Here is a 13969-nt window from a genome sequence, read left to right as displayed (position 1 = left end):
CACAAAACCTTTAACCTAAATTCAACCAGCCAACCCCAAAGCACTCCCTTCATCGGTCCAGAGCCGTGGCAGGGTCTGCACAGCCCCCTTGGCTCTCACCTGGACCCATCCAGGGCCACCCGCACTGTGCCCAGAGGCTCTGCCACCCGAAGGGCCTTGCCAGAGCATATACAACCAGAAACACATTTTTTTATACACGGGAAAGGGGAAAATGGATGAGGTTGCACAGAACCCTCCTCCAAGCAGGAGAGGCTGTGCTGGAGGAAAGTATTGCTCATAATGACACTTAAGCCCAGACACTTGAATGCTAAAGGTTAAACTTACATTCTTCAAGAAAGGGCTTCTTGCCAGCTTGAACTGTGTTGTGTGTTCACTATTGCCTCCTCCTCCTCTTCATCCACTGTCAATCCACTTTTGGTATGTTTTGAAATAACTGAGGTTTTGGGATGGATTTTTTCCCTCCCCTAATATCTGTTCTCTGTACCAGTTCTTGGCCCTATGTCTGTCACAGAGTTAAAAAAAATTTAGAAGTCAGTTTAATGCCTGTACAAAAGTGAAGTGTTTTTTTCTTAGCTGCAAACTACTGTAGCTTCAATCCATCAAAGACCAGCCTCAGCATACGTTCTGTTCTCCAGTGACACAGAGTTCATGGAACACCATCCTCCACCTCCTGTCCTCAGCTGAATAACCAGAATGTACGTTCTGACAATCAGGCTAAAATTGGAATTAAAACACACATTGAAAGACTGATATACAGTAACAATAGGGTGAAGGAATCATTTTGGGGACAATCCCCACCAGGGCTGGAGACAAAACTGATGGCAATGCTTCCAAATGCTCAAGCCAAGGAAGAAGAAACAGGAAAATGCCCACCCAGAAGCAGCACTTTAAGATGAATTTCAGCATAATATGAAGAAACAGCCATGCAGTTTGGATGCTACATTTAGACCTTACTGATCAAAGAGCACCTTCTCCGTATACTTTCATGCTTCTCCCCAGAGATATTTCCCATAAAAAAATAATGGAAATAATATTAGATTGTGCATGCCTTCTAAAGCAGCCTCTTTACACAGCCTCATGCAGGCTTTTCGTAGAGAATCAGTCAGGTGAAAGCACAGAACACTGATTCCTACATCTCAGCAGCAGCAGCAGGTAGAGGAGACCCAGACAGAAGGCTGGATCAAAGGCTTTGAGGAGGAGCATGGAAAAGAGCCAGAGTGAGCTTCAGAAGTCAAATGCAATTTTTATTTGGGTTCAGAGATGATAAAAGGCCAGTGATGTTCATTTTCCTACTTCCTGCAGCAAGGGAACGGGGGGCTGCAGGGCTCCGCAGCTCGCTGCAGTGTATTTCTTGGCACAGCCCTAATTGTATCTCCTGGTCCCAGTGGAAGTTCACGCTTTTTAATATCTCTTATTGCTTCTGCAATTGCTGCCACCAGTCAGCAATCACAAACAGGAAGCCGTGAGTCAGCAGAGGCACAGCCCGTGGGCCGACAGCGGCCGGAGCAGAGGGACGCTCCTGGAAAACACGGCGAGGGCCGAGCCGGCCAGGCCCCGTGGGAACGGTGCCCGGACAGGCCCGGGAGCTGCGCGGAGCCTCGGTTCCCAGTTCACCCTCCAGCTTACACCAGAACCCGCGAGAAAGGCCCTGGTGCCCTGGGCCCGAGCGCCTTCGGAGAGGTTTCCCAAAGCTGGTCCCCAGGGCTCAGGGCGGTCATGGCAGGGGGACAGCAGACAAGGACACTGGGTCCGGTTGCCTCTCCGTGCTCCAAAAAGCAGATTATTGTACCCCGTTAGGGAGAGGCACGGCAGAGAGGCAGCAGTGACCCCTCAGCTGGGATCCGTCAGCATGACCCCGTTTTCACACCAGCGGCACCCAGGCCTTGGCCACAGCACGGCTCACGTAGCGGGGGAGCAGATGATCTGTTCCCAGCCTGGTTTCGTCTGCTTCCTAACTGTATTTAGCAGCGAGTTTACTCCAGACTGAGCCTGCGTGAGTAAGTGTGTATGTAAGGCTTGAGGATTGGCTGCAGCAGGCAGAGGGTTTGCTGAAAGGCTTGTTAAGGAAGCACTAGTGACCGTGCAATCCAATTACATAATGCTTCAAAAAATAACCGTGCTGGGAGTTGGGTCTGGGCAGTGCATTTTGGCAGCAGAAAGAGGTATCAAATGTTCGTCTTCCAAACCAAAGGCTGACACTGTATTTGTGCCACAATGTGACACTGCACCTCGGCAGTAAACTGCTCTAAAGAGGAAACTTGCTTCCAGGGGAAATGCCTGCTGTTCCCTTTCAAGGCAGTGCTGCACCCTGCAGACCGACGTTATTTGAGTCCTTGTAAAATTACCACTAATCTCTGCACTCAGGATGCCTCGTGTTTTATGGGCACTCGTATGACGGCAGCTTTGTTTTCTGGGGGGAAAGCAGAGCAGGGAGAAGCAGGCACCTGGCCATCAGCAGTGGCTCTCTGGGGGTTTTCCTCAGCTCCCTATCTTGCAGTTCCTCTCTGCCTCTCCGGACAGGGCAGACATTCAGATGATGCACAGTATTTACTGGCAATATCTGAAAAAAATCCCCTGTCCTGCCTGAGGAAGATCCAGATCCAGTCCCACTGCAGGCAGAGCCTGCGTGGAGCTGTGCATCCTTTCTGCCGAGATGGATGCTGGCGTGGGGGAGTGAAGGCTCAAACTCCAGGATGGCTCCATGCACACGTTGTTCGGGATGACAGGGATTTAGAAACCCTGTCTCCAAACAGCACTGGTAGCTTTTACAGTAGTTACTAATTTAACTGCTGGGCTGCTCCGAAGGCGTCGCAGAGAAGGCGCATTTCTGGTGAATGAGGCAAGAGCAAACTAAAGATATTCTTAGCCGCTGCGCAGCTGCCTGTACCTGAGCTGTGGAGCTCGGCTGCTGGGGATGCTGCATGAGCCGCGCCGGCCACCAGCGCCCGGCCCCGGCCCCTGTCCCTGCCTGGGCACTGGGGGGCCCTCGGCCGGATCGCATTCCCGGCCGCCCCCACGCCGGGAGCCCCCGGTGACACGGGCGAGCCCCGCTCTGCTGCCGGGCCGGAGCAGCGGCGCGGGCGCGAAGGGGTTACGGGCGGCTCGTCCGGCCCGGCCCGCCCCGCCGCCTGCCCCGGCGGCTCCCGGCTGTTCCCGGCTGTTTACCTGGCAGCGCCGGCCGGAGGCCGCGCTGACATCACCGCCGCGCCCCCTGCCTCCCGCCCCGGCCGAGCCTCGCCCGCCGCGGGGCCGCCGCCGCCGCCGGGGCAGCGCTCGGCGAGCCCGAGCGGCCCGGCCGGGCCCGCCGCCCACCGCCGCCGTGCCCGCGGCCCCGCGGCCCCGCGGCCCCGGCACACGTGGAGCCCGGCGCTGCCCACCCACCTGGCTGCCACGTCGCAGCCGCGTGCTGGCCGGGGGCCACCATGCTGCCGCTGCTCGCCGCCGGCACCCTCTGCCCCGGGGCTGCGCCCGGGCTGTCACATCGGCCTCTCGGGCAGGCCCGGGGCGCGCCGCGGCCGGCGGCGCAGGTGCTCGCCCCTCCGGGGGCTGCTCGCTTCAGCCCGCGGCGGAGCTGCTCTGTGGATGCTTTCTTGGTGCATGTGGGCAGGGAGCCAAAGTATGCAGCTTAAAGGAAATGTTTAATAAAGACACAGGAGCCTCAAACTGTTTATTTTTCCTTGCAGAAAGGTGGAGAGACGATGTCCCTGGAAAGGCTGCCGGGCCAGGCGCGGGCCGGGGGCCGAGCCGGGGCTGACACTGCCTCTCACCTCTCCCTCCCCTGACAGCCCCGGCCGCGGGGTCATAAACCGTGGGGGGAAAAGGCAGCCTATTAGTAACTCTATTAAGTCTCCATTAGTTAGGTGTGAACTCATTACTCTAATATACCTGGAGGTGGGATCCCACTTGCAGGACATTAGCGCTGCAATAAGCGCGTTTACCACCCGAGCTGGACCGAGTGAGGAGAGGATGGAGCAAAGGAGAGGAGCCTCTCGACATGTGGGGCAGCACCCGCTGCAGCAGCAGCACAGAGAGCCCTTCTTGCCACGCCTGCCCTGGGGCAGTTGAACCTGTCCCACACAGCCTTCGTCCCTGTCCCCACGGTCGTTGTCCGTATGAGCAGTCCCTAAAGCAGCCTTCCACACCTTCCCTTCCTGCAGCAGCGGCAGGGCAGCCACTGAAACACGCCCTGCTCATCTGCTCACCTGCACCGTGGGAAGCTGCTCTCCCACCCTGTTGTGGAATCAGTCATTTGGGTTGGAAACGTTCGCCCAGCACTGCTAAGGACACCAGTAACCCACGTCCCCAGGCGCCGTACCACACAGCCTTTAAATCCCCTCCAGGGGTGATGATGCCACCTCTGACCTGGGCAGCCTGTGCAAGGGCTGCACAGCACTTGCAGTGAAGAAGTTTCTCCTGACTGCTAAATCACAGAATATCCTGAGCTAGAAGGAACCTACAAGGAATATCGAGTGCAATTGCAGGCCCTGCACAGGACAGACCCAGGAATCCATCCCACCACATGCCTGAGAGCTTTGTCCAGCACTTCTTGAATGTCCAGTCTCAACCTCCCCTTTGCCTGGCCTGGCCTTTTCGATGTGTTGGTGTTTTGTGACAGGAGCTGTTCTGCTGTCTGCAGCTGAGCACCCTGCGAGGAACTCGGGCAAACTAAATAATGAGCTTATAGGAAATCAATTAATTAATAATAGATAGGATGCAGGAGCAGGGCTTAAAGGTGTTTGCTGAGTTAGCACAATGAAAAATACGATTGTGTGTAGAAATCTGTAGATGTAGAACTTTTTCTCCACCCTTTCAGTAGCTTGAACGTGCCAACATGAGATGCCTGAGCCCCCACTGCCCTCTGCCAAAGCCCCTCACAGACAGGTACTGTTTGCCCTGCAGAGCACAAAGACTGTGCACCATCTCCTCCCCATCCTTACTCACATGTCAAGGCTGCACAAAAGCACAGCCCATGCAGAACTCTTCCCAAAAGTAATTTAAAGTCCCATTTGTTCCTAAATAGCACTAAACTGTACACGATCCCTGAAAAAAACGTTGCCCAAGAGCAAACAAGTAGGATTAAAAAAAATATTTCAGGAGGAAGCATGTTTCTAAGATCTTGTTTCTAAGATCCTTGGCCAAAAAGAGTATAAAATTAATGGTATTAAGTTCCTAAAAATACTCTTGAGGATCTGGGAGTCGGAACAAGGGCTTGGATTCTATTCCTAGCTCTGCCACAGACTCGCTGTCTGCAATGAGGGACCAGCTCAGATGGGACATGGGGCAAGCTGGAAGTGCCCAGGAATGCACTTCAGAGCTCACTCCCTCCACTTTTTGCCCTATTTCCCATTTTGTGCAATGGGTACAAAAGTAACTCTGATGGAGCAGAGCACATGAGATGGGATGCTGGTGTAATTCCTCCTGGTGTGTTTCCAGAGCACCACGAAACCATGTCCTTTCATGGTGCCTCACTGATCAAGCTCACCTGCCCTTTTCTTCCTTCCCTGTTTCTCTGGAATTAAATCTTAACGTTCAAAACACCTGCAGGTACAAATCATAATTGTTTGAAGGAAAAAGAAATTACCTGCTAGAAAAGTGCTTTCTCTGTCCCAGCAAACACAGCACTTCCTTGCACTGTCCTCCTGCTCAGTGGCAATTTGTCTACTGCAAGGGTGCTCAAGTCCAATACCCTGCAAAATTCAGTATTGAGTCTGTCTCTTTATTGCCCTGAACAGGAGAGACAGGCATCCTTAAAGTGCAACACTTGTTTTTAGCCCTGGAAAATCCTGAAATATTCACCTTTTAATATGTTATATCTAGGAAAATTGTTTCATCATGTTAAAATGATTTTATGGGTTTTTCTCACACTGTTTTACTGTTACCTGTTAACTAAGGTACCTGTTTCTACACGGAATCCCGTTCAAAAATGGATTAAAATAATTGTGAAGGTTTCTAAAATTTGAACAAGCTACTAGTGGCAGGATGCCCAATGACAAAACAACAGCCCATCAGCAAAGCCTGAGCTCTACTCACTGGTGGCTTCTCTAATTACAAAAAAGGAACATCCCAATGGTACTTTGACAGAATCTCAAATCCCTTTCATTCCCCGTGTGTCTTAGCTATGAAACCACTTTTGGCACAGTAATTTAAACTGCTAGGTAGAAGATTCAAAATAGCACATTTCAGTGATAAATGGTAAAGTTTATGCCCCAGAGTTGCTTTTACACCAGCATGAGGCACTGAGATGGGACGGAATCCTGCAGATTGAGTCCTGTACGGATCCCAGACCCTGCCCGGTTCTGCCATCAGTGAAAGCATTCCAAGAGAAATGAAAACCCAGGCAGTGAAAACCTCTGCTCACCCTCCAAAAAGGAGAAAAAGAGACTGACATTTCCATGGGTGAGTCTGTCTGATGAAATCAAGTATTTAAATGACTTCTATTTACACAGGATTTTGAGAAATAATGCTAATTTGCAGAATTGGCATCTGGGGTATGAGTATATATACCCTGGGAGAGCACTTAGGGAGCCTTTGTGAAGCTAAGTAATAAACGCTTTGTCTTCACCACACTATTTATGGGTTGCTTGGGGGCATCCTGCTCTCCTCCTGCCCCTACCTGGGCATAAAATTATTGCCCAACTAGGTTTTAATCAGAGCAACAGTAAATCTGAATGACCACACATGCACAGCCATTCCTGCTCCCTGATCTTCAGCATTAATTATAAAGTGAGACTGTTTACACAGTACATACCACTTTCCTGACTTCTTTCTTGTTTATGTCTAAACCTCTATGGACATAAAACTTTGGAATTTGCTTTTGGAATAAAACTGCAATTTAAGTGGCAATAACTGTGTTGGAAAACAACTCAGCAATTGCTCCCCCGGTGCCGCGGTCACGGCAGGTTTGCACTGGAGCCTCTCCCACTGGAGCGTGTTGGTTCAGGTCATCTCCTTGCTGTCCCAGCTGGATGGCTCCTCAGAAACTGCAGCTTGAGACTGCTCACAGCAAACACTCCAGCTTTCCCTCCCGAGTCCCTTCCTTCACTTTTCCCCACATCTGGCTGCCCTTGCATGTCCGCGCACGCCCCGGTCTGCGGTTTGTGCTGCTCCCCCCGTGCCAGGCTGGGGCTCAGGTCCTCACCCTCCCCTCCCAGGGTGCTCACCTGGCGGCCTCTTTGCTCCTCCAGACAGAATCCTGTCCCATGCCCTCAGACACCCCCCTAGACAGATTTCCCCTGAAAGGGAAATTTTTCTTATACAGTAAGTCCTTACCAACAAAAGAGACATCCATCAGATGCCATACACAAGTGAGGGTACCAATAGTAAAGTTACTCATGCTCCACAAGCACTAAATTATTCCTCATCACACTGGCCTGGCTGCTCATTTTGTCAGGCTGTCACACAATAAATTAATATGTTGGCTGTTTGGGGCTGAGAACTCTTCTATTTGTTCAGTAAAACAGATACTGCACACCCCGGGCACCATATAAAAATAATAAATTACCATAGCACACAGGCAAGGTATTACTTGTCTCTCTCCTTGCTTTTACTTTATCCCCTCCATCCTCTGCCTTTCCTCTGATCAATTCATCTTCCATTTACTTTCTATTTCTGTCTGTAGGTTTCACTCTAATACATACCGCTCTGATATTCCAGCCATGCCACCTGCTCCACAAGTACAACTACAGAGGCTCCACGGATGTGGAGAAGAGGAAATCAGCAAAAGTTCAAGTGGAGGAGAAGAAATAATGTCCATACTGCATACTGCAAGAATATTAGGAAAAAGGAATCAAGCCTCTACCTGGTGCTGTCTCTTACGCTGACTTGGATGCCTCCTGATTCCTGCCCGACTCCCTTTACTCTTCACATCCAACACAGAAATGTGGAGACTTGGTAGCCAGAGGAATCGAACAGCCTTCTCTTGTAGGCAGGTTGGGAAGTGTTTGACCCAATCTCCCTTGCAGGTTAAAATGCCCTTTAATTCTGGTGGGTTGTGTTGAGATGGGAATGAATAAACTCTCTCTTCATTTTAGCGTCCAGCTCGTGGAAGCTGCACAGGCTGGATGTTAAATCTGTCCAAATTCCTTTCCTCTTTGGCAAGGTTATCCTACCTACAAAAATAAGAATTAAAATTAAGGTTTTGTTTGGCTTCTTACAAGTTCAGATCCTGCCCCACGTTTTCCAGGACACAGTTCCAACCCAAGTTTTAGCACACAGGCTACCCAAGAGCACCCGCAAAGTCACAGGAAGTCATCAAGTTATTGCAATACTAAGAGCATTATGTTTCCAAAGCATCAGATAATCTTAATTCATAAAAAAACTGACAGAATTTACTGTTTGTTCTTTAAAAAAAAATAAGCAAAGAAGCAAAATTTAAATATTTATTGAAAAGCTAAATATTGTAGCCGTGTGCAGTTATTGGCAGGAGCCGCTGTGCAAATAAAGCCCCGGCCGGCTGCTGCCTCCCACATCCCTGGGCACTGGCCCGCGGCCCCGCTCGCCCCGCGCCCGGCTCCGGGACAGCGCCGCGGCTGCGGTTCGTGTCGGGCCCGCGGCTGCCGCCCTCCCTGCCACGGGAGCTCGGGGTGAGAGCAGGACGCGCTCCCCGGGCGGGGGCAGACATCGGCACCGCCGGCAGGTGCCGGTCCCGGGGGGCTGGGGAGCTCCAGGTGAGCCGGGCTGGCCGAGGGCGACGTCTGCTGCTTCTGGCATCTGACTCCCACCGCTCCTATCCCACGTGGCCGTGCATTAGTGATGGGCACTGCTGGCAGATGGCAAAGTTCGAGCCGGGCTAATTAAACATACCGAGCTAATAACCTTCCATTTTGGGACTGGTATAATTCATAATTTAATGTATTGCTGCTGAGACATTAACCTTTCAATGACTGGCACAGTGCCCACAGCAGCCTGAGTGCTGACCATCTTTCAGGAAAATGAGTATTATTGTTAAAACAGGTATAAATCATTCATGGCTTCAGCTTTTGTGTCAAGCTGCATATGAAAATAAGTAGTAGGCTGGGTAATTTATTTACCTTTTGGTGGTTATTCTTCTGATTTCATGATCATATTCTCTGATTCATAAACACTGGCCAATTGCCATTCTGTTCTCGTTTTACCATTTCAATATTGCAGTGGTTATTCTGATTTCCATCTTTTAACAAGTTCAAGACTGGTACAGAGTTGCTTGATCCAGACACAAACATAATCTCATTTCAAGGAGGAAAAACTTATTTAAAGCTAATTCCACAGTATTCAATGCAATTATTAAAGCTACGAACTTGTTACAATTTAGCATTTTGCTAAAAGAAGCGTTTCTTTGGAAACTGGTGCATAAACACACAAATTAAAAACTTTTCAAAATTCTCCTTCAGAACTGGGAGGAAGCTCACACATTACTAAAGAGTTTAGTAAAGATCATGTCCTATCTCTTCCAATCAAATGGTGAAGGAAAATGGCCAATGCTCAGTCAAAAGGGCAAACTATCTCTGTCTTTGAAGGCACATTAAAGATGCGTCTAAAAAAAAGTCCTAAGTGGATGCTGAAGAACTAATCCATTTGCAAAATTGCTATTTTTGAAGAAAGAAATTAACTGAGAAATCACCAAGAAGCTGTTTGTGAATGTCTGTCACATTTCATGCCTAGGATAATGCCAAGACCAGGACATTTTGGAGGCATAAGAGAACAAGGAGCAATATCAGCATCACTGATTTTGGGCTTCTCCTCAGGACTTTCCATGGTCACTCTCAGGACTATATGAACACTGCCAGAAGATAAAGCATTTGAACCTGCTCATGGGGACAACACTCAGACCCCCTTGGAACAGGAATTATTTGAGAGGTTGAGGTTCCTCTGGGCACCTTCTTCATCCTGGAAACATGCAATGTTAGACCCAAGAACATCTATTTCTCCTATTGATAATGATGCAGGAGACAATCCCTCACTCCTAAAGTGATCACCTGCCTCTGTTAATCCATCTCTGTGTCACCTGGGGCCCAGGGCCCAGTGGTACACCCTCCCTTTGGGTTCTGAGATGTGTCATTGAGCCAGATGTACCTGGATCAAAGCCTGGCAGCTTCTTTTTCCATGGACACTACAGTGTCCCTGCATTTCACTCCCTCTGCTGGCTCCAGTTATACATCAAATGAAGGTTTTGAGAACTGACATTTCTTTAAGGCCAGGACATCTAAAATTCACCTGGAACTTCAGGTTCCAGGGCCTGCCCTGCCCTGCTGTCCTTACAGGCAGCTGGCAGGGACGCAGCCCTTCCTCCTCCCAGCCACAGCATCCCGGGCCTGGGACAGGACCACGGCACTGCCAGCCCTCCCCGTGGTACGTCTGGGTGGCAAGTTTGTGTCTCCATTCCTCGCTGGGTGCTCCCACCCCTGCAGGAGGGCAGCACCTCAGCTCACCCGGCTGTTCCTGTCGGGTGCAAGAGCCGAGCGTGTCTGCAGGGCACTGCACTCCCTGCCCCGTGCCACGCCGAGCCTCCTGCTGCTGCTGCTGATGCTGCTGCTGCTGCTGCTGCTGCCGCCTGGGCGTAGGGACCGAGGGAACCAGAGCCTGGCCACATCTGGCATCTCAGGAAGAAAAATCAGGAAAGTAACACATTTGAGGAACACCCCTCCTAAGGCTGAAGGACCAGGGGTGTCCCAGCTGTGGATGTGTGCTGGTGCTGGCACAGCTCCTTGGGAAGTCAAGGCCCCCTGGCTCTGGCGGGCTGCTGGAGCATGACCCTCTTGGCCAATGCTCCCCAACTCAGCTGTGCTACGCAGATGGGCTCTTATGCAATTTTTTGCTTTCCAGTAGCCATGTGACTTTCTATGGCAAGAATTACTCAATGTGCAGTTCCTGTGTGAAGTGGCCTATCCAAAGTATTCAAAACAAGTTCTGAGCAAACCCGCATCTCGAGGGCTGGTGTTGCCTTTAGGCAGATATTGTTGTTATTTCACAAGTGGGAAAACTGAGGTAATTTTTTTCTTTAAAGGGGGCAGATGCTGCACATGTGCAAGCACTGAACACCCTTGGTGCTTGTCTACAGCTGAGAAGAAGCATTGAAAACACCTAAATGTGATAGAGAGGCTGCAAATTTGGGCATGAATCCCCCTAAACCATTATGCTTTTTGCCACACGTTTACTTTCTGTAGAAATGGACTTTGTACCTCATTGTTAAAATACTTGTCTGCAGTTATTCTGTATTTCAGGTTTTTGGTATTTCAGGTTTTTGGTATTTCCCCCTTGTTCACATGCCAGGTGGCAAACCCCAAACTGGAGCAGAAGTCACTTCCTACACTGTGGTTATAAGAGAGTTAAAGTTCAGATTTCTAATTGCTCTCCCGAGGCCTTATTACTTGTTGATTAGGGTCTTTTGGGAACTGCATCAAACCTATAATAATAAACACTCATTTCACTGGAAGTTTGTAGCTGCCGTGGCAGCCCCACAGCCCTTGTGTAATGGCACACGTACAAACCAACCAGGAAAGGCCTCTCTAACTTCTTCAGAGGCTTTCCAGGCTGGGCAGGTCTGAGCCATGGGCATTTACCTGCCAGACTGGAGCTGGGGCTGCCTGTGCCCCCGTGCCCTCTGCCAGCCCGCAGAGCAGCGCTGTGAGCAGGGCAGGAGCCTGGCGGGGAGCACACCTGTGCAGGGACAGCTGCTGGGCTCCTTCAGAACAGTGACTAGTTCCCTAAACGCTGGTAGATCTGGGGACAGCACCAAGTAAGGAGAAGTAGGACTGCCAGCACACTGCTGCTGGCCAGCCAGTGTTCATAGTCCATTATGTCCTGTTCTGTTATGGCACCTGACCAGAACAGATACCCTGAAGGTGCCATCCTGAAACCCAGGCACTCTATGCTTCAGGAAAAGCCTCTGCCGTGGGAGGGTGCTGCTGGAGGAGGACACGTTGGCTGTATGAGCTGGCACAATAAACCCTCCTCCTCCCACAGGGACCCCTGGCCCGACCAGCCCCATGGAATCTGTGGGCTGATGCCCAGTGCCAGCCCAGGCTGGGGATGCTGCATCCTGCTGGAGCACACGGGGCACATGGGGACACAGCCCCCAGATCTCCAGCTGGGACACAAGAGGGTCCTGCCATGAGGAGCAGTGGTGGGACAGCTGCAGATGCTCTGTGTCTCATCAATGCACATGTTCCTAATTGCAAAACCTCAGAGTTCTCCTAACTCGAGCAGTCCAAGGTGCCACTCCCAGACTAGGTGCTTTGGATGTGCTTGTATGGCATGGCTTTTACAGGCTGGATGTGGGATGGGATGGGATGGGATGGGATGGGATGGGATGGGATGGGATGGGATGGGGAGCACAGTGTGGTTACGGATTGTCCCAGGGAGGAGAGAAGTTGCTGCAAGTCTGCTCTCGGCAGTCTCCAGAGAAGGGCAATGGGTCTCCTGGAAACCCCCCAGAATGAGTGAGCCTGAAGTGAAAGCAGGTGTTCACTGCAGCTGCTGCCTCAGCTGGGCAGTACCTGTTGGAAGGGGCGGATCGATGCCAGCCCAGGCAGCCGTGCATGAGCTGCTCTGCAGTGGCTGCTATTGATCAGAGCCAGCGGCTGCCGATAGCAACGCCGAGCGGGCTGACAGGCCGACGAGCGGAAAGGAGGAAACTGCCTTCGCTGGTGGCAGACGCACAGAGGAAAGCCGATAAAAAGTCAATTCCACTTAACTGAATGGCTGCTAACTAAATATTTTTGGGGCCAGAGCCTTCCCAGATAGCAGCTGGAATGCCTCTGCTCCAGAACTGAGACATCAAGTGAGTGTGGCATTGACAGCTGAGATAAGAGACGCTGGGATGGCCAGTGGAGCAGGAGAACCTGATGAGCCAGCCCTGCCTGCCCTGCACAGCCACACACCGGAGGAGGACAGAGATATCCAGAACTGCTTTTCCCAGGCCCAATACTAAGATTGTGGACAATGTCTCAGGCCAACTTTTAGTGGACTGGATCGGTGCTTAAGGCACCGAATATAAAGTAATTCTCCAGCAGTTTGATTAATAGTGTCATAGTCATAGCTTCAGTTCAGGTTCAACCTTTTTAACGTTTTATTATTTTACAGCGTAATAAATCAGGGCAGCAGGAAAAGACAGATGCAGGAATGTCCCTGTCTCCTGTCTGCTGGTGCAGACAATGGGTCACGGGATAAGGGCTTGCAGGGCTGAGGCAGCTGACAGAAAATCTCCTAGAGAGGAGTCTGTAACAGAGCCAGCGGCGCTCTGAGGAAGGAAGGAAGAGGCAGCTGGAAGCCAGTCAGCATGTCCTGTGGAGCTGGAGCATTGACCAAGGAAGGAGCAGGCCGGGGCTCCCAGGGGGCTAACAGGGATGGAGATGTGTCCCTGCTGACTGCAAGAGGAAAGGCAGCCGTGCCACAGCACCAACTGTCCCTGGGCAAAGTGGGATGCAGCCCTTCCTCACGGAGCAAACGAGCCCCTTCCTGCCCCTCCAGCACCAGCAGTGACCAAATCAAGCTCACCACACTGGTCCTTACTGGGCTTGCTGGTGCAGGGATGGACACAGCTCAAGGACTGTCATGGAAGGCTGAGCTGAGAGAAAGCAAAGCTGAGCCGTGTTGGGCCAGCACAGAGAGGAGAAAGCAGAAGCTTTGCAGCTCGGTTGGTGGACAACAATATAGATGATACAGGTGAAAGAAAGAAGGGAGATGTTTTCATGAGATCCAAAGAATAAGAGAAGTACAGGTTCATCTCTGATGGAGAGACTGTGGGAACATGAACCTAAAACACGCAGAGGAGGGGCCACAGGTGGTGAACAAACTTGACTTGTTAGGAAGGAGGGATGGAGGAAGAACAAGGGATCTGGAGGGATAAAAAAGACAAATCAAATACAAAGAAAACTCCTCAGGTGTATTTTTTATGGGCTGAAATGTGTGTGTAGCAGCAGAAAGAAGTGGCTGTGGCAATCAAAGGAAGCAATGACAGAGCCTTGGAAAAGAGGTTTTGTCATTAGAATGG

General features: G+C 51.0%; 1 long non-coding RNA gene across 1 annotated transcript; it reads right to left on the bottom strand.

The window, feature by feature from the left end:
* Positions 1–1218: 1218 nt before the first annotated feature.
* Positions 1219–3957, bottom strand: LOC137481516 (uncharacterized). Its single transcript, XR_011003519.1, has 2 exons — positions 3382–3957; positions 1219–2827 (listed from the first exon to the last, which is right to left on the bottom strand). It is a non-coding gene; the product is annotated as an uncharacterized lncRNA (long non-coding RNA).
* Between the last annotated feature and the right edge of the window lie 10012 nt (positions 3958–13969).

The sequence above is a fragment of the Anomalospiza imberbis genome, chromosome 12, assembly GCF_031753505.1.
Source record: "Anomalospiza imberbis isolate Cuckoo-Finch-1a 21T00152 chromosome 12, ASM3175350v1, whole genome shotgun sequence".
Lineage (NCBI taxonomy): Eukaryota > Metazoa > Chordata > Aves > Passeriformes > Viduidae > Anomalospiza > Anomalospiza imberbis.
This window is presented reverse-complemented; position numbering and strand designations above follow the sequence as displayed.